This window comes from Harpia harpyja, chromosome 1 (assembly GCF_026419915.1).
Source record: "Harpia harpyja isolate bHarHar1 chromosome 1, bHarHar1 primary haplotype, whole genome shotgun sequence".
In the NCBI taxonomy this organism is placed as follows: Eukaryota; Metazoa; Chordata; class Aves; order Accipitriformes; family Accipitridae; genus Harpia; species Harpia harpyja.
The window spans coordinates 9,306,160-9,326,779 of NC_068940.1; the positions used below are offsets into that span (position 1 = coordinate 9,306,160).

The 20,620-nt window shown below is 43.0% G+C and overlaps 1 protein-coding gene across 2 annotated transcripts in view; it reads left to right on the forward strand.

Annotated features, from left to right (window-relative positions):
• Window positions 1-20,620, forward strand: part of GFOD1 (glucose-fructose oxidoreductase domain containing 1) — a 75,679-nt gene that overhangs the window by 46,949 nt on the left and 8,110 nt on the right. The gene's annotated exons all lie outside the window — the stretch shown is intronic.

Here is a 20,620-nt window from a genome sequence, read left to right on the forward strand (position 1 = left end):
AACATGCCTAGAAGCTCAGCATTGTATCGGTGATATTTAATTATATGCCAGGGAGCTTGTATGAATTGATAGGATCCGGCTTCCAAGACAAACCAGCGTTTGAAGCACCTTCTCATGGTGGGCAAAGCACACCTAAGTGTTCCTCAGGAGTCCCTGCCCGCACACTTCTCCTCTGGGCCTTTCAGGGGCATGCAGGTGGCAGAGACACCACTGCAGTCTTTCTGTGCTCTGCTCACTAATGTGGGGGAAAAGCTTTGTCCCCTTTCTACACCCACGTGCATTTGTATGCACTGAAGTGGTGAGTGAAAGCTTTAGCCTGTCTCGACTGGGTGTGCAGAAGCCATGCAAAGCCAAAATGCACATTTGTATGCATTGGATTTCTCCTTGTTGTCATCACTACTTTTGATCCCACTGTGAAGTGGCAGTGGAGAGGGACAAATGGGGACAGGCAGTTCTTGCGGAAGGAAATGAGAAGAAGCTGCGGGTGGTTTTGCGTGGAAAATTAAATTAAACCCTAGTGAGGCAACTGGAGCAGGGTCTTGCCCAAGGAGGGGGAAGCCAACCCCTCCTGCTCCCCTGCCCCTGTAACGCTGGGACTCGTACTTTCCCCAAGGATGTTTTGAGTGTGTTATGCAGAGGTGGTCTTCCTTGTGAGCTTCAGTGGAAATGTCAGATAAGTTGCAGTGGCTGTTTGTGACAAATGAATAGCTGCAGACAAGATAGGGGTTGCCCAGCCTCTTTGTGCTAAAACTGCCTGATCCTATTGAAATGTTTTATAGGGAGACAAAGCCCAGTGCTGAAGACAGGACTTAATTGCGTAATTCCTTCGGGGGGAGATAAAAAGTGCTTCCAATGCAGATCCAGTCCCCTAAAGGGACTGCAAATTAATGGCTGAGAAGCCTTAGCTGAACTCAATCAGTGGGAAGTTGTCTCTGGTCATTCAGGGAGATAGTCAAAGTCATTTCAGTTTTAATTGGATATGGTATTCCTCTTCCCTTCCTTTCATAACCAGCATCAGGGGCGCATGCACTTGCAGACTGGTTGTGAGGTTGTCGGTGTTTTGTGGCTCACACGGATATCTGGCACTGGGACCCAAGCATCAGTCTGCGTGGAAACATTCCTGCAGCAAAGCCGTGCCAGGCTGCCTGTGCCTGACTCACTAACATGATCACCCTTTTGTAACGTGGGCATACCCCATGCTCCTCATGCTGCTATATGCCAGGGTCTTTTCTAGCCAGTTATGGCAACTGGGGTTGAACTTGTGTTCTGCGGAGGCACTTCAGCAAGGGTGTTGGAGGATGGTCCGATGCCTTTGCTGTTCTGGCTCAGGGGACAGTGGAGTTGAGACTCTAACCAGTGTCGCCAGCCCAATGTCCCACCACATGCTTCCACACCTGAGTGAACAGGTTTTTCTTGATGGAGAGGGAGAGGGCTGAGATTAAAACTCCTTACAGTATGTAGTGGAGGTACCTATAGATGCGCCCTTGGACAATCAAAGGGATGCTCTGCACTCTGAAGTTTCAACATGCTCCTAGGAGTAGTGGAGCGCACTCAGTTCCCACCTAGTAGGTACCTGATCAGAAGAAGGCTTTTCCTGTTACAATTCTGGGGAGCACAAATTGCAGTACTTCTACCTGGGCACTAGAGCATCTCTGTATAAAGCTGGCAGGGGGTGAGCAGGACACAGTCCTTGCAGACATCTCTCCTGCAACCATGGTCAATAAAATAAGATTTTTTTTTTTTTTTTTAAGTGCATTTGGGATATTTTGAGGCAGGAGCCACCAACATTGTCTGGTATATTCACTGCAGAAAAAGCAGTAACTTTCATCTTAGATACTATTTGGGCTGGAGGGAATAAACGGGTTACCTCTAGCAAGTAGAAAAGAAACCTGAAAGATACTGTGTGTTCATACAGTTCGATGGGGAGAACTGGACAGCAGAGCTCTGTGCTCTTTGTTTCTGCAGCCACCCTCTGTCCTTTAAACGGGATCCCCTCCAAAAACCCAGTGCTTGGCAGAACAGCATGAACAAGTGAATAAAAATCATGTAACTTTAAAATTTTGCTAAGCTAAGGTAGCAACAATGTGGCTGTTTACGTATCTGCATGGGAGTAGTCATTAATCAGACTGTGCATGAGACTCATTTGTTTCCTCCTAGGAAGGGCTGTTTCCACACTAATAATTGCTTCCATATGAGAACTGGAGGTGCGCTGCTCTGTCCTTGTCACTGCGAAAGGATGTGCTGGAGAGCTAAGCCTGTGGTAGATACTTGCTATGAATGACAGGTCTTGCTTGCTTCCTTTTAGCTTTTTTCGGTGATTAGTGAAATTGTCGGAGGCTTTTTGGAAGAAAAAAACCCAACTGCTTAAGTTACAGATTGTATTAAATTAAACTTTTCCTTTCCTCTTGTAGATCCTTTCTTCATTTTCTCTATTCTGTGTAATATTGTCATGTTTTTCCAGGCTTCGTACAATAATGCCAGAAGTCGGAGAACCAGCTTCTTTCTTGCCTTCTTCCCTTCTCTGAAATTGATGTTTCATTGCCTACCCTCAAATTTTCCTGGGCAATTGACTCAACTAGGGGCCAGATGTGGATGAATGAAGATGTGTTGTGGCCCAATATTTCATCTGCATGTGTTCATTGCTTGTTGTGCTTTGGAGGGTTATTTGCATGGCAATGAAAACTCTTCAGTAATGCAGTGAACACATACACTAGGAATGTTTGCTTTCTGTAAGTGAAGGGATGCATTAGAGGCTTTTCTGAAATAGAAGCAGAAGAGCAAGATATGAGCTGGAATTGGCATCGCTTCCCCTCAGCAGAATATTGTGACCAGGTGACCAGATTTCTGTGTTTTGTCAATTCTCACTGTGGAGGGGGCAATTTTAGATGGGCCAAACCAATGATGACAACAACAGAAGCTCCGAACCATACAGCTGGAGAACAAAATATTCTCTGTAGACTTAGGAGGGCCGGTTTTGTTGAGAACAAACAACAGAAATTTTTTCCAAAGGGTAGCCCAACTGGATGTGACTCAGAAGGGAACCATCCAAATTTCTATGAAACCCAGCTTCTTTTTGGTGTCACAGAGCCAACTGAAACCTGCTGTATTGTAAAAACACTGGCATCAGCACAGGCATGTGCTTTGTTCACCTTTGAGTATTGTAGCGTTAAAAATAGTTTTATTAAAGGGAAGCCACACCTATAGCATAACAGTGAAGTTAAGGCTTGTCCAGGTTAAAGAAATTTGCATTGCTGTGATGACATCCTATAGAATTGGAAAACTCTGTTAAATGTGCTGCTGTAGTGCAAAACAAAACTTGCAGCAGAGAGGCTGTTCCATTGTGTTGCCACATTTTATGTTCTGTCAGGCCTCAAGGACAAATACAAGCTGCACAGTTCAGAAAAAGCATTTTTGAAACTGAACACATTTGCAGTGAACAAAAACTCATTTAAGGAATCTAAATATCCAGGCAGCATACAAAATGCATGCAGTATTTTTGCAACACATGTAAGAAATCCCTAAAGATCAAGCAGCCTCTTCTCTCCTGGTACTCTGAGCTTCTAGAGATGTGAGCAGCTTGCTATAGCCTCTGCTGTAGCACCCCCCAAACCTGGCAGCAGGACAGTCTCTCTGTTCAGATCTACCAAGTCATGTCTCTTCCAAGGTAGCAGTGCAGGTGATGCAAGCAGCACTCAATACACGGCACTGTGCAAAGGTACACTGGCTGTATTTTCCTGTGGCAAAGGATCATCCATCTACTGTATCTGACCTTGTCCATATGTTCTCAGATCATCTTTAAGAAAATGGGAGACCTATGTGCAGGTACTTGCTCAGAGAAGCAGAGGGAAGGAACACGTACATACTGTTCTGCATTGATGTGCCCTTGGAAGGTAAGGACATGTTCAGTAAGATAGCCAAGGTGTCCATGTCCTGGAAGACTAACTTTGACTTGTTTGGGTGCTTCCCTTGACTTCTGCCTCAGGGGCAAAGCCAGCTGTTGTAATGTCCCTGACAGAAACATATAAGTTTGTGCGGCAATGGAGTGTTTGGTAGGACATGCTTACTGCTGCATGCAATCTCTTCAGTGCATGCTACTACTTGTAAAAAGTTTGCTTGTAGGCTGGTAAACCTGGGAAACCAAATACTCATGGTCAGGACAGCCTATGTAGTGCAGGCTATGGCAGTGTGAGGAGTCTTACCTCACAAGAAACCACAAATGGTCGTTCTGGCATCTCCCTCTTGGTGCACGGAGTCATGGGGGTGAACTTCTGCCGGCAGCGAGTTACCTGTGGAGAAATCGGCCTCTCCCGTGTTTGGTGCTCTTGTTTCTAGTTAGGTGTGGTAAATATTAACCTTTAACTGGAAACAGAAGAATAAAAGGTACGTTACAGATGTTCTCTTGCACCCAGTGCCTAGCCCTCCAGAAGGCTTGCATGACCAACTGGCATCTCTCCACATGGGCCTGTTGCTGCTGATGGGTATAACAGTGGCCAGGTGGTGTTTCTGCCATGTTTTTAGGGAGTTTTTTTCTTGGGACCCTCCCTACTTCTCTCTATGTGCTGGTGTACAGGAAAACAGCCAGGGATGACTCTAGCCTAAAGCTGGTATTTCCCTCTGCCTGCGTGGCACCCGCAGTCAGGTGTGTGAAGGCAGAAGAGGAGCCTGGCGGTTTTGCTACATGCAGAATCTCTGGGAAATCTCTGCCCTTAGGCAGTTAGACTAACACTCCTACTGCTGAGGTTTGGTCTTTTACTTCCAGCTAAACAGCAATTGCTTTTAACACAGAAAGCTGAGATATTCCAAAAATCTGCCAAGTGCAGATATGGCTTTTTTTAAAGAAAAGCGGAAATTATGGTGTAATACCTGCAGGTGCAGAAAGGTTACTAGAGGAGGAAGAGGTTAGATGTGATTACTGCTTTTGCTACTTTTACAAGGCATCAAACTTCTTGACTCCTCTTTCCTCCATCTTTGCAATGGGAGGATGGTACCATGCTTGGCTTCATCAAGTGCTTTTTGATCCGTGGGTGAACTGTGGTCCATAACTGACTCGTGGCTGCTTTCAATAATACTGTGGTTACCTATTGGTTATCCTTGTTCCTGCGAAGGGATAATCTGACTCCTGATTTCTTCTGTGGCAGGTGTGGGTACAAAATTGCAGTTAAGGTGGAAGTAGGTGATGACACTGAAGGGTCAAAAAGCTCAGCTCCGATGCATCTTAAGGAGCCTTCTGTTTGGCATCTGGAGATTCCCAGTTCAAGTTTAAATAGGCTGGAGCTATAAATGAAAGGGGAAATAAGAGGGTGGTTTTAATAAATTTCCCCCATTCCTAAGCAGCAACAAGCATATGAATTTGGAATCAGCCCCTTGATACACAAGACCTGAGTGTCACCCTTGTGTGACTGGCCAAGAGGGGTCCTCTCTGATGGCCCACAAGCTTGTGATCCACGGCTGGAGTGCAGAGCAAAGCTCTTATCTAAATCTACCCACACGCAGTCACATTCGGGTTTCTAACTGGAAACTTCATCCAGACTGAAGCACATTGCAAATAATACAGACCTCCCAAGGAACTGTCTGTCTGACCTGCATGGAAATTAGTCCTGATGTAAGATGCAGGACATGATGTTTTACATACAGAGTTGCAGTGATGTGGCTGGTTATACTGGAGTAAAGATGACCTATAAAAATGAGCCAAACCACTATAAAGTACTTTTTATCAGTAAAACCATGTGTGTGCTTGGGGGTAGGGATGGTATGTTTTTTAATGTATCATTATGAAATAATAATGAACTGTGTGTAGGCATGGCCTGAAAAAAAAAAAAAAAAAATCCTAGGCTAGCTTTCCATCTGTACTTACTGAAGTATCTTTTGAGTTATTAAAACTCTGGGCTATATTAAATGATTTTAAAGATACAAGCTTGTTGTTATGAAGCCACTTGAGAAATTGTACAATGTGACTGCAGAGCTATGCAAATTGGAGTAATTTCCATTTGACATATGCACTGTAATTATTGAAAGCTTTTTTCTAAATTTATTTTTTATGTCTGCTGTAGTTAATTCACAATCTCCTTTTAACATTGGCAATTATAATTATTTGCCAAGAGCAAATCCTTGCTAACAGAAATCCAGTTTTCTTTAGCCTGCAGCTTTTCTTTTGATTTCATGATGAGGTACTGTTAATCAGAGGAACCTGTCCTGGCCTCTGAGTATCTAGCAGGGCAGAAAACCACTGCAGTCAGAAAAAGAAATACAATTAATTAGTCTAAGCTTCTTTCTAGCATCCCAGCCCTGGGCCTCCTGAGTTGCCGTGTGTGAGTGGAGAGGTGCTCTGTGAGAAGATCAGAGTTTGCATCTCAATAGAACTTACAGTTAAAACTGTCTGTGCCCACTGTGAGATTTCTCCTTGTGAGTTCTTGCTCATTACTCTTCTGTAGGGACTACAGGTAGAAAATAACATGTGTTTGGGGAAAACAGTGTTATTGGGTTGACAAAAAAAAAAATCTTTCTAGGGCTGTTTTGCATAGGAATCTGAGCCAAATCTGTGACTGAAAAATGCAGTAGTTGAAGGACTTTAAGTTTTTAGCTGCATACTGTCATTCAGAAATAAAGCGATTCTTACTTGAAAATGCCTCATCCTTTGTGCCCTCCTTTTCCTTGAAGATCAATGTGTTACACAGCTTCTGGAAGGAAGCATAAGTGCAAGTGCTTTCTAAGAATTACTGACCTACTTTACAGGTATTATATTCTTCACTGAATCAGATATGTACCTGCAAGAGTGTAGGTGGATAAAAATTATGTTTCTTTCACTCACCATGGTGCAGGTCAAGTACAGGAGAGCTCTCACCTTTAAGTTTCTACGCCTGGAATATTATTTCAGGTTCTCCTGGGGCTTCAGAGGGATGAGGTCCGAACATAGCCTTGCAGTGAGCTCAGAGCAGCATAAGGTATGGCAACCTGGGCTGCATTTCTCCCGTAGCAGAAGGTCTGTCTGAAGGTGGCACAGTGAGAGGAACTACCCACATTGACCCCTCTTTCTAATCCAGGTATCCAGCATGTACTGGGTAAAACAAAGCCTGTTGCAAATAGGGGCTCTTTTTCCATTGTGTGCTTGTGGAGCATCTAGCACAAGAGGGTTCTGGGATTACAATACAAATGCATCAAAACCAGGTATTGAGGTTGATGAAGAACATGTCAAGTTGGGCTACCATAATTGACTAGATTCAGCCTACTGAACATAATGGGGAAACGTTCCAATGTTGACGTGTTTTCTGGCATATTTTCAGTGATGGGGAAGAGTTCCCAGTCTCCGTTAGAGCAAGCTGTGGAAAAGCATAGTGAAATAGGGCTTCAGCTGTTACTGTAGTGTAGCTGTGTCTTGTCCAGTGCACACTTAGCCAGCGTGAGTGTGAATGGCATTTTCCAAGAAACCCTTTCAGGAGGATTAGTCTGTGGATTGACTGCAGACAGGGCAATCTGGCATCCAGGCAGATTGCATCCAATGAGTTATTGCTCTCTGAGTCAGCTGGTTGGGCTGCCACTGAGTCCTTGGCTCTTGTGTAAGCTCTGCAGTCTGGGGAGTAATTAATCAAGCATCCAGCTTTCTTATGGACCCAGGGTTGGAGCCAGGGAAGCACAATGTCAGCATCTCACATAGTTAGAATTGCTGATTCACTTTGATCCATTCTCGCTGCTGCTTTTCAGAATGGGTTTATGGCTTCTCTTTAGGCGCACTTAGCTGTCACTGACAGGAATAAAATACTACCTGAGAAAGTACACCAATTCTAAGGCTACCGCCTTTGGTGGTGGTGGTGATGGCCGTTATAATTTATTTAGAAGTTTCTCAAAGAACCTGAGAATTATAAAGTAGCGTTGGATGAGAAGTTAACGAAAGTGCAGGTAGTTTAAACCACAGTCTGCTTGTCATCTATTCACTGTTATTCCATTGACTGTGTTGCTTGAAGAGCCAGACCAATGGCCAGTGTGACTACTTTAATTAATGGAATTACAGCTGAGGTAAATTTGACCTGAAGCTTGGTAAGGCCTGAAGCCAACTCCCTAGAAAACTCCATTATCAAAATTCTCATTAACTTCAACATGGGAGCAGGGCTGGACTGAAGGAACCAGACCCAGTAATGTCTAGGATAGAGTTGTGCTACTCAACATTGACTCAGAGAGGTGGGGGTCTTCTATGAGAATGTCTTTTGGCTTGACAGCTTTCCAACAAAGGAATTTCAATATGATCAGCATTTTGATTAAACTGGCTTGATTTTCTTATGTGGGCCAAGCTAACTTATTTTCTTTACCTGTGTGGTCTGCGGTCCTGATCCTTGCTGTTCTTGGCAAGATGTAAAAACCACCACTGGTCTGAGCAGAGGACTTAGACTGTGAAGTGGAAATGAGAAGCCATGAAGAATCAAGCCATGGTCTCATCTGTAGGTAGTCTTAGGCAAACTTTGATGACCTAGGCAGGTGGAAGAATACTGTCCTGCAGACTGACTGTTGTGTATATGCTTTTGTAGTCTCCCAGATCCTGGTGAAATGGTACACCAGAAACATGCAGATAGAAAAGGCAGCCTTGAGCCCCTTGGGTGAAGTTGGGAGGTTGGTCCAGCTGACCTGTTTCATCTTGACACCTTTTGCTTCCCAACTTTTCTCTTCCTCTTTGCTGTGGCCTTTCTTGAGAGTGGAGCAGTCATTCCAGCCTCTCCAGTCCTGCTGCTGATGCCACTCAGTGAGCAGAGAGGGGACCTGCTGACACAAAAAGTATGAAACCACTGAGAGAACATTCTCCTCTCCAAGATGTGTTGTGCAACCTGGCATTCATCCATCCCTGCATAACTTCACATTGCTCCGGAAAATCCGGTTCCACTGCTAGGCACAGCCTTATGGGCTCTAGTAGGGTTTGCCCAGTAATTATAAATCGACATTTCCAATTTCTGCAGCTGTATATTTGAAAGAGAAGACATGATTTACAGTGTGAGCCTGTACATGCAGATGCACATAGGGACACATAGAGTGTGCATATGCTCACTACCGAATGAAAGGAATGACACTGCTCACCTCCACCTGCCATGTACTTGTATTTATGTATGCGAAAGGGACTTTCTTTCGTGTTCCTTCCTCTGCATGCGTGTGTGTCTGTATGTGCTTATGTACTAAAGTCAAAATTGTGTGTTGGGGTGCAGTTTTCAAATGCTTACAGTTTTATCTTAGTGCATCCCAGTCCATAGTTGGATCCTTTGGTGTCCGTAGTCAGTACAGTATTTGGGAATGCGAGTAATGATTTTAGAATTTATTTTAGCCACTTGTATCAGAAAAGTAGGTCAAATGCATGCTCCATTCATCCAGCACTGCAGGGCTGACACACATTTTCTTCAGCACAGAGATCCTTCAAACTTCACTGGGCAGGAAAAGAAGTAGAAATACTCCAGCTGAAAATATTGCAGAGAAATAAGGTTAAGAAAACTGTTTGCAGCAGAGCCTGGGTTAAGTAGGTAGCAAAGCTGCTGCTTCATATAATCATCACATAGAAAGGATCATACTAGAAACTGCAGTGCATCTCACACAAACAGATAGTATCGCTGAATGTTTACTGAAGAAAAACAATCCTGAAATATAAAGGGCAGGGAGAGAACAGGGTTTGCTGCTCTGCATGATGATGCCACCATGTGAGATACAGATAGGGATCTGACACTGCAACTTGCAGGGTTGGTTTTATTTTTTTTAAGACTTAGATTTTCTGTCACTTTCCCTGTCACTTGGGTGGTGAGGTGTAATTTTTCAATGTTCATAAAGCTTCGTGGATCCTGTGCAAATCTGCCAAAATAATGGCTGCATTAATTACTCACCGACATTAGTCTGATGTTTATCTTTTGTCAGTTTAGTACCTGATTACAACTTGCTAGTTTTAATGGGGGTGGAAAGGGTAGGCAAGAGAAACATAAAGAAAATTAACTTTAATTATCAGCCATAAATTTATCTGACTCGGTAAGCGTAAGCAATTCTGTGATGGAAAGGCAAGCTGAAAGAAAATTGAACTGCCTGATTTCCTAATCCTCCCAAAGCCTTTACAACAGCTGGGCATTTAGTTGTTGTCAGCTAACACAAAAAGAAACATATTTAAATACAGATAATAATGTCTCGGGAGAATAGAGATTGACCATAGGCTGTGATTGCCCTGTGATTTCATTACTGTGGAAAAGAAAGGTATTATAATATACTGGACTGATGGCGTGCATTTTGCTCTAGAAGTTGAATAGAGGGATTGAGAGTAATTGGAACAAATAAAGGACCAAATACAGAGACTTCCACTGAGTTTTTTATTTAGTCCTAAAACAATTAAAACCCCATTGAAATTAATGAGTGTTTGCTTGAATAAGGTCTAAGTAGAATGGTTTTCTTTTCTCAGATTGAGTATGTAGTGGGAGTCTTTTGATTCCCCCCCCCCCCCCCCCCCCTTGCATGGGGAAGTACTCAACAGGGATGTGACCCTACAGTTTTGATGGGGATTTGAGGATATAGAAACTGAACAGAAATTTGGGAAAGCGAGGATGGTTTTTCCCATATACTTTTTCCCAAGTGCATATGAGTGCATGGAAAGCATCCAAGTAGGGCTCAGGGAATGTGAGTCTGAGCATGTTTCAGATGCCTGAACAGATAATCTCCAGCTGGGACCCCTGAAGCATTTCCTTGTGGTGTGCAAATAGCTGGTTTGTCAGGGTGTATTTGCACCTTCTCTAGATTTCCCAGCAGTTAAAGGTTTTTAAATACTTAAAAAAATACTAAGTGCTTCATTGATTTCAGTCTCCAGTGTTGTTATTTGCATAAGTGCCTACAGAGAAGAGATCAGAATGATGTGCCAGGTGGGCTATAAACCAAGCATCAAACTGTAGCCCATGTTAGGAAAGGGCTAGACAATTTTGCTTTGCCTTGCAAAGTGTGCTGGCATATGTAGTAACGCAAGACTTGGTTGCTTTCCTTGCTCTCAAGCACATTGCCTATGGACTCAGTGATGCAGGTGCTTTATACTCCCAAATAAAAGGCCACAGCTAGCCAAAATAACAGAATAAGCAATCAAAAATTTGTATGGACTTACTAGAAAAGTTACCTTCAAGTCAGCACATTGTCAAAATCATATGGAGACATACGGTCTTTGCAGAAGAGCTCATATAGAATCATAGAATATCTCGAGTTGGAAGGGAGCCATAAGGATCATTGAGTCCAACTCCCTGCTCCTCGCAGGACTACCTAAAACCTTATGAAGCAACCCTGAGTCCAACATCAAGCACAAAAGGACTGCATCTATTTCAAGGTGCCTTGCATACTGCTACAGCAGCATTTATACCTACAGCAACATTAACATATGCACCCAGTCCATAACCCTAATGACTACCTCCACACAAATAAAAGTTAGTGCCAATATTAATACATAATAAAAATTGATATCATCGTTACAATCTTCTCTCATTCTGATGAACCGTCCTGGTTCTGCTTAGATGACACTTAATTTACCTGCAGGCATTGTTATAATCTCTTGGACTCAGCAGCAGTATTTTCCCAGGCTAGGCGCCACACCTCAGCAGCTATCTACAAAGAACCCAGCATCTCTTCATTTCAAGACAAACCAGCTCCCTGCTTTTTCTGTTTCCTTGAATGGTTTTACAGACCGCTAACCCAGCTGAAATCACTTCTCTAAGCTCACAGCTCATATTAACCTTCTTACTAGTTGAGCCTGCTTGGCAGTTCTCACATTGTTTGGGTGAGCTGCACGTGTTTTGTTTGCTGGGTGACACCTAAACTGTCGACAGAGATGCTGTTCATGTGTCACTAGCAGCGGTAACTGTTCCATCTTTGGAGGGTGTTTCTTTTCATTGTGCTGGTAGTCACTTGAGTGAACTTTGGTTTAGCCTATGGTTACAGGGCGGCCAAGGCAGAGGCAGTCACAAACACCTTTTTTTCCTGTGTATTTGAATGTTTAAGTTTTTGTTTTCAAAGCAGTTGTGTGGAAAAGAGGTTACATCAGTGAGGATAAACCAGCCTAAAAATTGGAATCACGGTGTGATGCACCAGGGCCAGAAGTAGGTGCGTGAACTGAGACCCTCACTTAGGTGGTGGTGTGTACAGTTTGGGCATGTGCATGTTTACTGTATAGAATTTTTCATCTAATGTTTGTAAAGTGCGTCTCCTCCCAGTTGACAATAAAATGTAACAGTGCATGTGTTCTTTTGCTTCATAATGTTTTGATGCAGAGGAAGAGATGCTGGGTTTGTAAAAATCTGTATAAGCTATTGACTTGCTGTGGCCAAATGAGCTGTTGCTTGTCACCAGGGCGGTGTATTACTCCCTGTGTGCATTCGCCGTCTGTTTCAGTTGCGAAGGAAAATATGTTCCTTCAGTCTCTGTTATTTTCCTTCACACTTACAGCAGACTAGGAATACACACATGCCCTGTTAATATGAATCAGTTTGTGAGCTATGACTCGTTATGCTATAGTAACTTCATTTTTTGTAACAGCTATACATATCTGTGATTAACAAAGATTGCCTTGGCCAATGTTAGGGCTGTGACTAATGCCAATCTTGTTAGGCATTCATCATCCAGATTTATCTTCTTGTCAAAAGTTTTGTTAAATAAGGTTTTCTCAAAGAAACATTGTCTTGCCATCAATTTTCCCCTGGCAGATGTATTGATTGAAATAAATGCTTTTTTAGTGCTACTCAAGGAACTGAGTGACAGATTGTGCACTGAATACAATAAATACCGCTATTGTTCTTATTGTTACTATAATTATTACTGTATCACATTATCGACAGCAGCGGCATCTAATAATAGCAGAGACACCTCTATATACTAATAAAAAAATCCTTATCCTGTGTGAAAAGGTTTTCGAATCACCTGAATTATTGTTTTCATGAGATGGCCCAGAAATTGCTCCTCATTTCCCAGAGCAGAGCAGCCTTCTATCAGGTTTGCCACTCCTCCTGCTAGAAATGTACATACCCATATTTATCTAGACCATTTTCTGAGGGATTAAAAAGCTTTTCATCACTGTGTGGTGTGTGATTCACACATCTCCACAGGTAATGCATCAGAAAACAGTATCAGCTCCATAGAATAGCCTGTCCCAGTATTACATTCCTCTAGCCTGATGTAGATATTGGGCAATAGTTTAACTCACACAGGTATCACTATTTTAACGTAGATGCTTTTTCTTCATTGTCCCTCCCTCCTGTCCAGTCTCTGGGTACAGAAGGGTGCTAATTTTCTCTGAAAACTTTTTCTCATCCATTGTTATTTTTTTTTCTGCAGAAAAGATGCTAGCAGGGCTCACTCTAATATTGGACTGAAGGAGAGCCTTTTAGAATGGGCTTCCAAGGAGTGGGGATGTTGCTGATGCCATTGGGGCTCGCTGTGCAGCTCCTGGAGTGGCAGGAGCTCCTCTGGGCTGTTTGCAACAGCCCCTTGCAGCATCCTCCTTTCCGCCTTGTAGTGTTCTTCCTTCCCGTTCCCTCTCCTCTCCCCTTCTCCGTTTCCTCAGCTGCCTTCCCGCTTTCCTCTGCCGTACCCCCTGCTTGCTTATCTGGAGTGACTCCAGAACTGCCCCCATAGCCACCTTGGGTTCCCCTGGGAGCCCCAGGAGGGAAGCAGGACTGTGGGCTTCACCCGAGTCCTCCCGATGCCCAGGTTGCCAGTCCCTTCCCACTGCTCCCACACCCAGATGAGCTTCATGTTAATAAGCACGATGTCCCTCTAGGCCTTACAGCTGTTTTGTGGCGAGACAGCGAAACGAAAGCAGCACTTTTTGTTGAGATGACTGGAAACTGTGCCGGGGCATTGCCTGCTGCTAGAAGCCAGGGGCCAAGGTAGCCTTAATGTCATCATCTGCAGCTGAGCGGGGAAGGAGCTGTTTGCAGAGTTGTAATTAAGAGGCGGTGCTGCTGACCAAATAATATTGCAGTGATTGAAGAGCAGATCAGAAAATCATCATTTATGGTGCCAAAGATTTGTGGCATATCATACATGTAGCAGGCTAAACTGACTACGTGATTGCTGTATCTCTGAGAGGCTGAAGAGCCACTCCAGCTATCAAAACTTAAAATAAATGAACAGTGGCTGTATGACCTACAGCCTTCAAATTCTCTATTTGCATGCAATTTCCAAGAGGCATTCTCAATGTTGTGTGTCTCTCCTTAGTACATATGTGCTAGAAATATGGAATAGTACTGAACTGGTTTGTTCCAGCTTCGTACAAAAGGGGCCGTGACTGTGGGGCTACCACGAAGACAGTTCTGAAACAGAAAAAATAGTGTCACCTGCTTTTAGTCCTGTGGGTCTCCTCTGTAGTCAGTGGTTCAGTGCAGTTAAAGCTCAGATCTCTTATATTTTCTTCTGGGTTTTTTAGGGAATGATTAATTTGGAAAGGAAAGAGAACTTCATTACCAACCTCTGTTTTTGTTTAGAGTGTTTTAAGTGTTGTAATGAGTCTGTAAGATAACTGAGAAGATTTTTTTGAGGTCCTGGCTCAGTTATAGCCTCTAAATGTCGTATCTTTTGCAAATTCGAAAGAAAGCAATAGAAGGGAATGGTTCAAATAGCTGTGAGGACTTCTGAAGTCATTACTATTAAGGGAAAGAATTATTCTGTATGTTTTTGCATATGGGTATACACCAGAATTAATTTTAATTTTTATGCAAGATAGAAATGGAAACACATTTTCTGAATATCCAATGTGGTTGCAGTAGTACCCTCAGCTAACATGATTAGTATCGCGGACAGATCTCTGCCTAGTATGGGAGTGTGCAAAATACACAGTTCTACTGATACTCAGCTTATAGCAAACATCAGTTTAGCTGTAGGGAACCCTGCGCTGGCTCCCAGTGCCTTATGTATTTTCTGAGATGGTTTCTGTGCAAAACCATGGAGTTGGCAATGTGTATATATGTGCAGAAGAACAAATTGCTGTATATCAGCTATTTACATGAGAGGTAGTGACTTTTGATTTAAGCCATTTGTTTTGACTATGGTTTTTTGATATATTCCTAAGGAAAGGTCTTTTGTCAGTATGGCCAAAATGAATGATTGGCAGCAAAGTATAGCCTTTTAACTAAACTTGCTACTTTTTGTTTGTTGACTTGGGCACATTTATAAAAGTAGCTGTATTTCTTATTTATAAAAGTTGCTGAATATCTCAGCTTATTTTTTGAGTGTTAGAATGCTGGGGAAATGTGAATGAGATACTCCTCATTCATATATTAGATGATACTATTTTGTATTTGCAAACCATGTCAAACTGCATTAGATTGGAAACCGTGATCTGATTACAACTACTAATACGTGTATTTATAATACAGCACATATCATTGCAACATGTCTTACAAGCTGTGAACAGAACTGAGTGCCAAAGATGGTTTCCCCTCTGATTCTGCATAGGATCTAAAGGCAGCAACAGCAGCTGCAGTGGTCAAAATCTGAGAAGAAAAATTTGCCCATATTTATTTATTGTAACTGTATTAATGATGGTGTGGATTGTCACCATTTGGAATTTAATTTTGTATTAGCTTCTTTTTTAAAAAATAAAAACATGTTTGAAGAAGATACTATAATCTGATATAAATATTTAAAATCATCCATTTGAAATAACCTGGTAAGCATGCTCTTACACCACTCCTGTATTTGCTCAGTCTCTCAGACTGTTCCTTGAATGTTGACCGTTCCTCTTCAGCTTTAGAAATGTTTTTTCTGCTGACTAATTTAGCTTAGTCCACCAAAACTTTCTTTTCCCCTTTTTCTCACCCCCATCCTGACCAAGAGCAATAGGTAGCGACTGCTAACTAATGAATCTTTCTGGTGCCAGTGAAGGTTTTGATTATATGCCCAGACTCCAAATAGAGCCCTTGTTGATTTTCTTGTGAATAGGAGGAGGAGAAAATATCATACTGGGGCCTCATGTCCTGAGGCTAGAGGACTAGTCTTAGTTCAGTTCAGTGACGGACACTTTTTTTTAATTAGTTGGAATTTTTTATGTGAAAATGTTTCTCACCTTATTTGAAACAACCGGAGTAGATGGAAAAGAAAGCTGACATTGCAGGTTTCAGAATTGATGAAGCCTGTGCCAGTTACAGCCACTCTACCCTTCCTGTGCTATGGGCCCAGGAGTTCTGCTCGTTTTTAGACTGTGCAGCACACGGACGTTACAGGGACAAAGAAACGTGGCCTGCTGGTAGCCAAGGAGCTAGAGCCATCTGTAAAATGAAGAGCTGCAAGCGCCAGGCATTTAAAAATCGGGAGTTAAATTATTACTCTAGCTCCTTACTCTTCCCTTGCATTTACATGGAAGAAATTGTAAATGCTACTACCTTGGACTGTATCTACTTGCCACTCACTTCTGGGCTGTTTGGCTTTCAAAATTATCTCAACATCACAAGGGCTTCCTTCTTCTAAAACGAAGGCTGAGGTTTGCAAATAAATCACATGACATCCTGACAAAAATAATTACTGTGGGGTATGTAACAAAGCATTAGATCCTGGTTACAATTTGACTTTCCAGCATAAGGTGCTAGAGGAATCTTCACTCAAATGAATGGTAGCACCAATGACAGCATAAACAATTTTTCTACTATTTGCTCAGGTGCTCTAGAGAGTTGGTTAGACATCTACTTCTTCAGAGAAGATCAGTGTTCTTAAATAACCTTCTTAGAATAAGTGCAGATTGGTATCTAAGTTGTTGAGGTTTGGCTTGGGAGATATATGCACCCTGGAAGATAAAGAATAGGCAAGATGGACCGTTCAGCCCTTAACCTTCCTTGTGAGACACTGAGAAGTGAGAAGACACAAGTGTCAGTAGTGGTTTTGTGATGCTGACCTCCTCTGGAAACTTTGATTCATTTTAAAGAGGAACCAAGCAGTTGTCAGATGTTGCCATCTTTCAGTCTTTAGCAACCAAACCTAGAAGTCAAATTCTCTGGTGTAAGTTTGCTCAAAGTCATGTCCTTTCACATTTTTAAGGACTGCTAGAGTGAGTTATACCGAAGTCATTGGCCTAGGGATCTGGTCTATCTCATGGGTGGACATCTTCCAGCTTCACCATTATTTGTTTTTTTCCTGTTTTCCTGCTGGAGGGAGAAGACAGAGGGGTTCAGGGAAGCAGACCTGTTGGGTCTAAAGTGATTGCCACCTCGTGGCCCCATGCCTGTGGGCACAGGCGGCTCGCTGGCACCACGGCAGAGTGCCAGTCCGTGCAGGTTCTCCGTGTTTCTGGGCGTCTGTGCGTGGAGCAGTGGGTCATGGAGCGGGTCCCAGGCTGAAGCCCTGCATGGCAGCTCAGGGTGGACTTCACAGTCCACAGTCAACTTGCGCTCCCAGGAGCTTTGCTAGGAGACGTGTTACCTGATTTCAGCTTTGGACTGGGGCTGGCTGTGAGTGAGCCCCTATTCTGTGCCAGGTCAGAGAAATCCCACATCACATCACTTACCACCTGGTTGGCACCGCTTTGTCTCTTTTTGAAGCACAGCCAAGCAGAGAGACTGGGGTGAAGGCTGTGCGGAGCCCTCAAAAAGAGTGACTTGTACTTAAATTATTTTTCTTCTTCATTTTACCTAAGAACTCAAGAAATCAATGCTCAGAAGTTACCTGATTGAGAACTGTAGCATTGTAGACCAGATTTCTTGATGCATGTGGAAGAAGCGTGTATCCTTTCATACGATAAGATGTATTCGACTCTGTTGCTTATCACCATGGACAAATATATTGCACTTTCTTGCTGAAACAAGCTGACTGAATTTCCCTGCTATTATGTAATTAATGAAGTTTTTGCTGTCTGCTGTGGTGTGATTTTCAAAGATGTGTGAAATGGCAAAACAGACTGATAGAATGACAAGTGGCAACAGTTCATCCTTCCTTAGAGAGTCTTGTCCAAAAGTGGACAGGCTTAGGCCCTAACCCCAGGCTGGCAGAAGGGGGTCAGATGCCAGAGAATCCCCCTGCAGCACCTGCAGTCAGAGCATGCCTTTGCATGAGACTGTCAGCATTGAGAAGGGAGGTTTTCCTTGCACGCTGCCCTCGGCTCTGCCTGTCGCTGCTTTACAGAATGGCTCAAAGGGAAAGTGCCTTTTTTCCCCTCTCCTTTTGAGAAGGGAGCAGAGGGAAGAAACAGAAAACTATGGTGTTTTGATCCGCCTATTTCTTATTCTAGTTGCATAAACACACCAGAGTATTTCTCTAAATTAAATTAAGCAAACCTTTCATGTTCTCTCCTTGCTTCAAGAAAGCTAGTGTGGCTGCTCGCAGATTTGCAGCTACGGAGAAGACAAAGATCTGTAGTGTGCACAGACTCAAGTGCTGAGCAGTGTCGTGCTGAAAGAACCTGCATGAGCTTTAATAGAGTATAAAAGCTTTCTGGGCACCAAGCAAAAATCTGTTTAAATCCCTGACAGGGATGAGAGCACAGCATGTATTATCAGCATATGCACAGAGACAGGAAGGCTCTCAAAACATTTGCATTTTGGATTTGCTGTAATTAAAAGGTTTCAACCTTTCCGAAAAGGTTGAAATGGTGGAAGAATTCACCTTTTCCCTGTCTCCATACAAATATTTAGGGCTCTTCCCTTTTCTCTGCATGTGTGCCTGACTTACACTGATCCTAATGACGATTTTTCTTGAATGTAAAGGATGTAAAAACCCATAGGCTTCTCCTTCATACTTATAATCATCATTTGGTACTCAGATTGTGACAGTCCCAAGTGTTCCCTGCCCCACACAGTGAAGGACTGACCCCCACTGTGCACGGCACTGAACACAGAGCAAAAAGATTGTCCCCATGCTGCAATTCCTAATGAAAGCAGACCCTTCTCCTCACAAGCCCATGTATAGAGCTGCGTATCTTGAGAGATTAGTGCCTGCACAGACCCCAGATAAAATGCGACAGGCGCCTGTGAGGCAGAATGATGCAAGCTGAACTGGAGCAGAAAATTATGCTTGTGGATCAGTGGTGAACAGGTCAGATGATGACGTAGTACGTATGGGTTCTTTGGGGGGAAAATTACTGTTTCAGGAAGATTTGACTATGGGCAAGTTTTGTCTAAGATTTCCATTATTTTGATAAATAATTTGCCAGACTAAAATCTCTCTGCAAAGAGTCTGTGTAACTCGAGGAGGACTATTACATTAGTGATCTCTATCAAGTGGCATAGCTGGAGCTACCAGTTAGAGGAATATAGGGCAAGTAGTTGAATGCTTTCTCCAGTATCAAACAGATGCAGAAAAAAATTATTCAGGAGCAGGAAAAGAAGTGCTATAAGGTTGAAAATGTCAACTCAGTCACAAGGAGCAGTCTGTACAAAGATGAGAGAGAAAAGTGAGAAGGAAAGACCATAGCCGCTGAATAGAGGATTCCTGCCTAATATAAGAGGAAAGTGAGTACATCTCTACTTATCTGATTAAGTAGAAGGTAAATAGGAGCAAGTTAAAGGGAGATCTTTCCCTTCTTGGTTGTTAACTAGATGTGACTGCCACTTCAGTGGTGACAGCCCTCCCTCCAGTTTCAGCTACTCAAATAGCAGCAGACAAAGACTGGGAATAGGCAGTGTGGATAAGCTAGTTATTGAATGTTTGGACTGTGACCCCCTTCTTCTTCCAGTCAAGCTGTTAAATATTCATGTAAGTGGGCTCAGATGGATCCCTGCCAGCTGTCTGTATTTATATGACTTCATCCAAACAGCTCCAAAACATGTAAAATTTTATCCTCACAACAGCTCTTTAAAGAAAAAGGGATTTCTCACCTATCTGAAGGGAAAAAGAATCAAAACACAAAGCAATTTAGCGAGTAACCAGATTTATTCATCTGGACTCCAGCAGACAGGATCCAAATGCAGCTCTTTTAAGTGCCAGGCCCAGCTATAGCCCAAGGCTCTTAAGGCAAAGATCATATTTAGCGCTATAAGGTGTTGTATAGCTCACCTAATATTGCTCATTAAGCATAAAAAAATCTTTGTAAGCAACTCAAAAGGAAACTGGAGACTCTGTCACTGTATGTGTGTATGGGTACAGAATGAAAGTATTTGATGAGGAGAAATCAATAACAGAACCATTATTTAGGCATCTCAGCCTGCACTGCATTCAGTTGCACACCTTGATGGCCAGATAAAACAGGACCATCATGTAAGCTTCAGTAAACAGTGTGCCCATATGGGTAATTCTGTGAGGGAACAGATTGTCACAGCTACGTTTGACCTGTTTTAGAGCAATCATGGCTCTCCCTTGGCACCGTGGATGCGCTGTTGACATTTCAGCAGAGCTGCTTCAAAAAAAATGAGTGCCATTGTCAGAATAGCATGGCATTTTATGAGTGAGAATCAATTTCTACATTTTAAGTCAAGCAACAAGCCCAGTACTTCTCCCTCTCTCCAGTCAGAGCATCTTGAACAGTCTGAACGGGAAAGATGAAGGGACAACACCATCGAGAAGACAAGCCCAGACTTTTCAGTGTACCTACATTGAGTTACTGTGTACATGCGGTCATGTTACTCATATGCTTCAGGGATTTGAATCTGAAGCTCAGGTTCAGCTCTCAGAAGCCCACACACAGGCAGGTTATCACAGAAGAGACGTGAGATAGCTGAGTGGGGGT